A 7,286-nucleotide genomic window follows, 5' to 3' on the forward strand; every position below is an offset into this window, starting at 1 on the left:
CACGAGTCCCTTTGCAGCATACTTTATGGTGTACATCACTGCTGTGCGTCAATTTACAATTTCATCAACGCCACGGGTCGATATGTAAATCGGTTTATCAATACGTTATCATTCAAACGAAGCCAATCCAAGACTGCCAGTACTCAAACAAAGCATTCATGTAGCAATACTGATTTAATCATAATTTTATAAAGCTCCGTTATATTTATTTCAGATTTTTGAAAATTACACACCACGAGTCCCTTTGCAGCATACTTTGTATGTGTACTACACTGCTGTGCGTACAGTTTAAGATTTCATCAACGCCACGGGTCGATTTATAAAACAGTTTATCAACATGTTATTGTTCAAACGAAGCCAATCCAAGACTGCCAGTACTCAAACAAAGCATGCATGTAGCATTACTGATTTAACCATAATTTTATAAAGCTCCGTTGTATTTATTTCAGATTTTTGAAAATTACACACCACGAGTCCCTTTGCAGCATACTTTGTACGTGTACTACACTGCTGTGCGTACAGTTTAAGATTTCATCAACGCCACGGGTCGATTTATAAAACAGTTTATCAACATGTTATTGTTCAAACGAAGCCAATCCAAGACTGCCAGTACTCAAACAAAGCATTCATGTAGCATTACTGATTTAATCATAATTTTATAAAGCTCCGTTATATTTATTTCAGATTTTTGAAAATTACACACCACGAGTCCCTTTGCAGCATACTTTGTACGTGTACTACACTGCTGTGCGTACAGTTTAAGATTTCATCAACGCCACGGGTCGATTTGTAAAACAGTTTATAAACACGTTATCATTCAAACGAAGCCAATCAAAGACTGTCATTACCTAAACAAAGCATTCATGTAGCATTACTGATTTTATCATAATTTTATAAAGCTCCGTTATATTTATTTCAGATTTTTGAAAATTACACACCACGAGTCCCTTTGCAGCATACTTTGTATGTGTACCACACTGCTGTGCGTACAGTTTAAGATTTCATCAACGCCACGGGTCGATAGATAAAACAGTTATTGTTCAAACGAAGCCAATCAAAGACTGCCATTACCTTAACAAAGCAATATTGTAGCATTACTGATTTTATAATGTATTTCTTTTAACGCTCCGTCAGATTTATTTATGATTTTTATACCACAAATGTGGCATCTGAAGAGAAGAAAGAAATACACAAAAAAATGGTGAGAAAATAAAAATGTGTATCTCTTGTATATACAATATCCTTCTATTTCCTTTCAAGTTATCTATTTAATTTAGATTTAATTAAAGCCTGTTTGTGGGTGACAGTAATTCAAACAATTGAAAAACACTATGGGGGAAATTAATGGTGTACAGAATAACAAACCTTTTAATATTTTCGTAAATTATAATAATTAAATTGAGATCTGGCGAAAAAAGCTGTTAACCTGTAAAGGACACTAAAATAAATTATCCGGTAACTTCCCAATTCGTTTGTGCCGTATTGATTTGCCCATACAGTTTGAGCACCGTTCTCCAGTTTCGACCACAGAGGGCGCTTTTTTCTTGTAATTAATTTCTAACTAAAACAACCCATTACTGTGCAAGTTTTACCCTTGACAACTTTAACATTTTATGAAAGTCTACCATAAGTAAATCTGGGGGAAAAGTTTAGGTAGTTGCAGATAACTCGAAAACTAGCGCCCTTTTTTATGATGAATCCCACGGTCTAATAATAACCGTGGAGACAATGCAGCAAATTTGACAGCGTCATTTACTCATTTTCCGAGTACTGGTAGGTACGGTAGGTACTGCATTCAATTTTAGATCGAGCGCAACCTTTTGAAATGGAGAATCCATCCTATATTTATTCATTCATTTTGTATTTATTTTGGGGGTTGGTGGGGGGGGGGGGGGGGGGAGGTGTATGTAATGGAAAATGACCAAGACTTACCTAAAAAAAAAAATTGTGCGACAGGTATCTTGGCAAATGTTGTTCAACTGTAATTTTTGGCCTAATGGTAATGTTGCATTCGATTTAACAAAATAATCATTCAATTTAAAATTCATCAAAGCAGCATTCAAATTCGCAGACGCTTCTTGAGGCGGTTGTGTCACGAACAAGAATGACGGTACGCTACATTGAACAGAGTGCTACAGGAATTTGACTCGACTCAAAACAAAATTGAATGGCCGAATTTTGAATTTGAAACGCAGTAACAACTGGAGAGGCAAAACAGCTTGAATTCGAACGCATGAAAATAAAATTGACTGCTCATTTGCAGAATTTGACCAAAAAACCTAAATAATAAAGGAAGCAACTTTTTAACCAAGTGTTATGTTTTACATTGCACAATCCAAAAAATGACTGGCCAAAAATGAGTTTAAATGAAAAGACACACCCTTCAAGAAACTCCAGCGAACTTGAATGCTATCTCTAATGGATGAATTGTTAAGTTTTTGAGTGGTGAACTTTACGAGTATAAACACCATGCACATAACAAAATTAATGGATTAACTTGCCATTATATTTGTTACTCGTCGAAACTTGCAAATGCTTAAAACAGTTGTTAACTCTTTTCACTGCTTTTATTGTTTTATATTAACAGATTGTTCTTAAACTTCATTATACTCGTTTTGCTAAATTCAATAAATGTTGTCTTACTCCCATTCACAAGAGAAACAAAACGGCGTGTCTTCAGTTTAGATATAAGTTAAGTTGTTTGTTTCATATTATTTGGAATTGAATACATGCAAACCATTGCTTCCAGTCCATCACCAGCAATCGTTTTCTACATTCGTGTAAGTTGTAGGACGATCAGCGAACGACCATCAAAGGGCGGGTCCTTTCGATAAACTGTTCCACAAATCGTTGGTGAAATCTTAAACTGTGCGCACAGCAGTGTTGTACACACGCACAATACGCTGCAAAGGGACTCGTGGTCTTTAACTTTCAAAAATCTGACATAAATATAATGAAGCTTTACAAAAACATGATAAAATCAGTAATGCTACATGAATACTTTGTTAAGGGAATGAAAGTATTTGATTGGCTTCGTTTGAAAAGTACTGTGTTGATAAATCGATTTTTCAAATCGGCCCGTGGCGTTGATGAAATCGTAAACTGTACGCATAGCAGTGTTAGTGTAGTACACGCGCACAGTATGCTGCAAAGGGACTCGTGGTGTGTAATTTTCAAAAATCGGAAATAAATATAACGGAGCTTTATAAAATTATGATAAAATCAGTAATGCTACATGAATCCTTTGTTTGGTTAATGCCAGTCTTTGTTTTGCATAATTTGAATGATACCGTATTGATAAACTGTTTTACAAATCGACCCGTGGCGTTGATGAAATCTTAAACTGCGCGCACAGCAGTGTAGTACACGCGCACAGTATGCTGCAAAGGGACTCGTCGTGTGTAATTTTCAAAACTCTGAAATGAACATAACGGAGCTTTATAAAATTATGATAAAATCAGTAATGCTACGTAAATGCTTTGTTTGAGTACTGGCAGTCTTTGATTGGCTTCGTTTGTACAATAACGTGTTGATAAACTGTTTTTTTACAAATCGACCCGTGGCGTTGATGAAATATTAAACTGTGCACACAGCAGTGTAGTACACATACAAAGTATGCTGCAAAGGGACTCGTGGTGCGTAATTTTCAAAAATCTAAAATAAATATAACGGAGCTTTATAAAATTATGATAAAATCAGTAATGCTATATGAATGCTTTGTATAGGTAATGACAGTCTTTGATTGGCTTCGTTTGAATGATAACGTGTTTATAAACTGTTTTACAAATCGACCCGTGGCGTTGATGAAATCTTAAACTGTGCGCACAGTAGTGTAGTACCCAGTACACGCGCACAGTATGCTGCAAAGGGACTCGTGGTGTGTAATTTTCAAAAATCTGAAATAAATGCAACGGAGATTTATAAAACTATGATAAAATCAGTAATGTTACATGAATGCTTTGTTTAGGTAATGACAGCCTTTGATTGGCTCCGTTTGAATGATAACGTGTTGATAAACTGTTTTACAAATCGACCCGTGGCGTTGATGAAATCTGAAACTGTACGCACAGCAGTGATTTACACATACAAAGTATGCTGCAAAGGGACTCGTGGTGTGTAATTTTCAAAAATCTGAAATCAATATAACGGTGCTTTATAAAATTATGATAAAATCAGTAATGCTACATGAATGCTTTGTTTAGGCAATGACCGTCTTGGATTGGCTTCTTTTAAATGATAACATGTTGATAAACTGTTTTACAAATCGACCCGTGGCGTTGATGAAATTTAAAACTGTGCGCACAGCAGTGTAGTACACGCGCACAGTATGCTGCAAAGGGACTCGTAGTGTGTAATTTTCAGAAATCCGAAATATCTATAACGGAGCTTTATAAAATTATAATAAAATCAGTAATGCTACATGAATGTTTTGTTTAGGTACTGGCAGTCTTTGATTGGCTTCGTTTGAATGATAACGTGTTGATAAACTGTTTTACAAATCGACCCGTGGCGTTGATGAAATCTGAAACTGTACGCACAGCAGTGATTTACACATACAAAGTATGCTGCAAAGGGACTCGTGGTGTGTGATTTTCAAAAATCTGAAATCAATATAACGGAGCTTTATAAAATTATGATAAAATCAGTAATGCTACATGAATGCTTTGTTTAGGTAATGACCGTCTTGGATTGGCTTCTTTGAAATGATAACATGTTGATAAACTGTTTTACAAATCGACCCGTGGCGTTGATGAAATTTAAAACTGTGCGCACAGCAGTGTAGTACACGCGCACAGTATGCTGCAAAGGGACTCGTAGTGTGTAATTTTCAGAAATCCGAAATATCTATAACGGAGCTTTATAAAATTATAATAAAATCAGTAATGCTACATGAATGTTTTGTTTAGGTACTGTCAGTCTTTGATTGGCTTCGTTTGAATGATAACGTATTGATAAACCGATTTACATATCGACCCGTGGCGTTGATGAAATTGTAAATTGACGCACAGCAGTGATGTACACCATAAAGTATGCTGCAAAGGGACTCGTGGTGTGTAATTTTCGAAAAACTGAAACAAATATAATGGAGCATTATAAAATTATGATAAAATCAGTAATGCTACATTAATGCTTTGTTTAGGTAATGCCAGTCTTTGATTGGTCTAATTTGAATGATACCGTATTGATAAACCGATTTACATATCGACCCGTGGCGTTGATGAAATCGTTAACTGTACGCATAGCAGTGTTAGTGTAGTACACGCGCACAGTATGCTGCAAAGGGACTCGTGGTGTGTAATTTTCAAAAATCGGAAATAAATATGACGGAGCTGCATAAAATTATGATAAAATCAGTAATGCTACATGAATCCTTTGTTTGGTTAATGCCAGTCTTTGTTTTGCATAATTTGAATGATACCGTATTGATAAGCTGTTTTACAAATCGACCCGTGGCGTTGATGAAATCTTAAACTGTGCGCACAGCAGTGTAGTACACGCGCACAGTATGCTGCAAAGGGACTCGTCGTGTGTAATTTTCAAAACTCTGAAATAAATATAACGGAGCTTTATAAAATTATGATAAAAACAGTAATGCTACATGAATGCTTTGTTTAGGTAATGACCGTCTTGGATTGGCTTCGTTTAAATGATAACATGTTGATAAACTGTTTTACAAATCGACCCGTGGCGTTGATGAAATTTAAAACTGTGCGCACAGCAGTGTAGTACACGCGCACAGTATGCTGCAAAGGGACTCGTAGTGTGTAATTTTCAGAAATCTGAAATAAATATAACGGAGCTTTATAAAATTATGATAAAATCAGTAATGCTACATGAATGCTTTGTTTAGGTAATGGCAGTCTTTGATTGGCTTCGTTCGAATGATAACGTATTGATAAACCGTTTTACAAATCGACCCGTGGCGTTGATGAAATCTTAAACTGTGCGCACAGCAGTGTAGTACACGCGCACAGTGTGCTGCAAAGAGACTCGTGGTGTGTAATTTTCAGAAATCTGAAATCAATATAACGGAGCTTTATAAAATTATGATAAAATCAGTAATGCTACATGAATGCTTTGTTTAGGTAATGACAGTCTTTGATTGGCTTCGTTTGAATGATAACGTGTTGATAAACTGTTTTACAAATCGACCCGTGGCGTTGATGAAATCTTAAACTGTGCGCACAGCGGTGTTGTATACACACGCAAAGTATGCTGCAAAGGGACTCGTCGTGTGTAATTTTCAAAAATCTGAAATAAATATAGCGGAGCTTTTTAGAATTATGATAAAATCAGTAATGCTACATGAATGCTTTGTTTAGGTAATGCCAGTCTTTGATTGGTCTAATTTGAATAATACCGTATTGATAAACCGTTTTACAAATCGACCCGTGGCGTTGATGAAATCGTAAACTGTGCACACAGCGGTGTACGTTGTTTACACACGCACAGTAGTGATACTCCTGCAGACGAAGACGAAGTACAACGCTGGCTCGAATACGCTCAAGAGCACTTTCAGTCCAGCCTGCAGCGTGCAACGTGTACGCCTCACCAATTTGCATCCGCTCCACTACCTGCTGATGTCATCAAACGCGCCATCTCCCGGCTTAAAAACGGGAAAGCTGCTGGCCCAGACGGATTGCAAGCTGAGTTTCTGAAAGCCATGCTAGACGACCCGGTTGTTTTTTCGGCAATCCATCGCGCCATCAACCGCATCTGGACAACTGGCATATGGCCATCCTCGGCACTGGTATCGAACTACATCGCCCTCTATAAGAAAGGTGACAATGGTGATTGCGGTAACTACCGCACCCTGGCTTTAATCACGCATGCCAGCAAAATAATGCTCAACATCATCCTAGAGGATTTGAACAGAGTCGCCAAGGTCACCGTTAGCGACACACAATATGGATTCAGTGCGGGCAAGTCTACAACCGACGCCATATTCACACTCAAGCTTATCGGACAAGCGCACTTGGCAGTTGGTCGCAGACTACACTTGGTGTTTGTCGACTTCAGAAAGGCCTTCGACTCTGTCATACACCACAAACTGCTGGAAACCATCGACGCATACGGTGTCATGCCGGAAGTCATCCGCCTCATCGCCAACCTTTACAACGGTGCCCACGGTTCGATCTCATGGAAGGGACAGACCACTGACGAATTTGAGACGCCGGTTGGGGTGCGGCAAGGCTGCCCCTTGTCCCCCGTACTTTTCAACCTGTACACGGAAGCCATGATGCGCGAATGGAAGGAACAGGTGTCCCATCTCACCCCGCCAGACG

The sequence above is a fragment of the Asterias rubens genome, chromosome 12 (assembly GCF_902459465.1).
Source record: "Asterias rubens chromosome 12, eAstRub1.3, whole genome shotgun sequence".
In the NCBI taxonomy this organism is placed as follows: Eukaryota; Metazoa; Echinodermata; class Asteroidea; order Forcipulatida; family Asteriidae; genus Asterias; species Asterias rubens.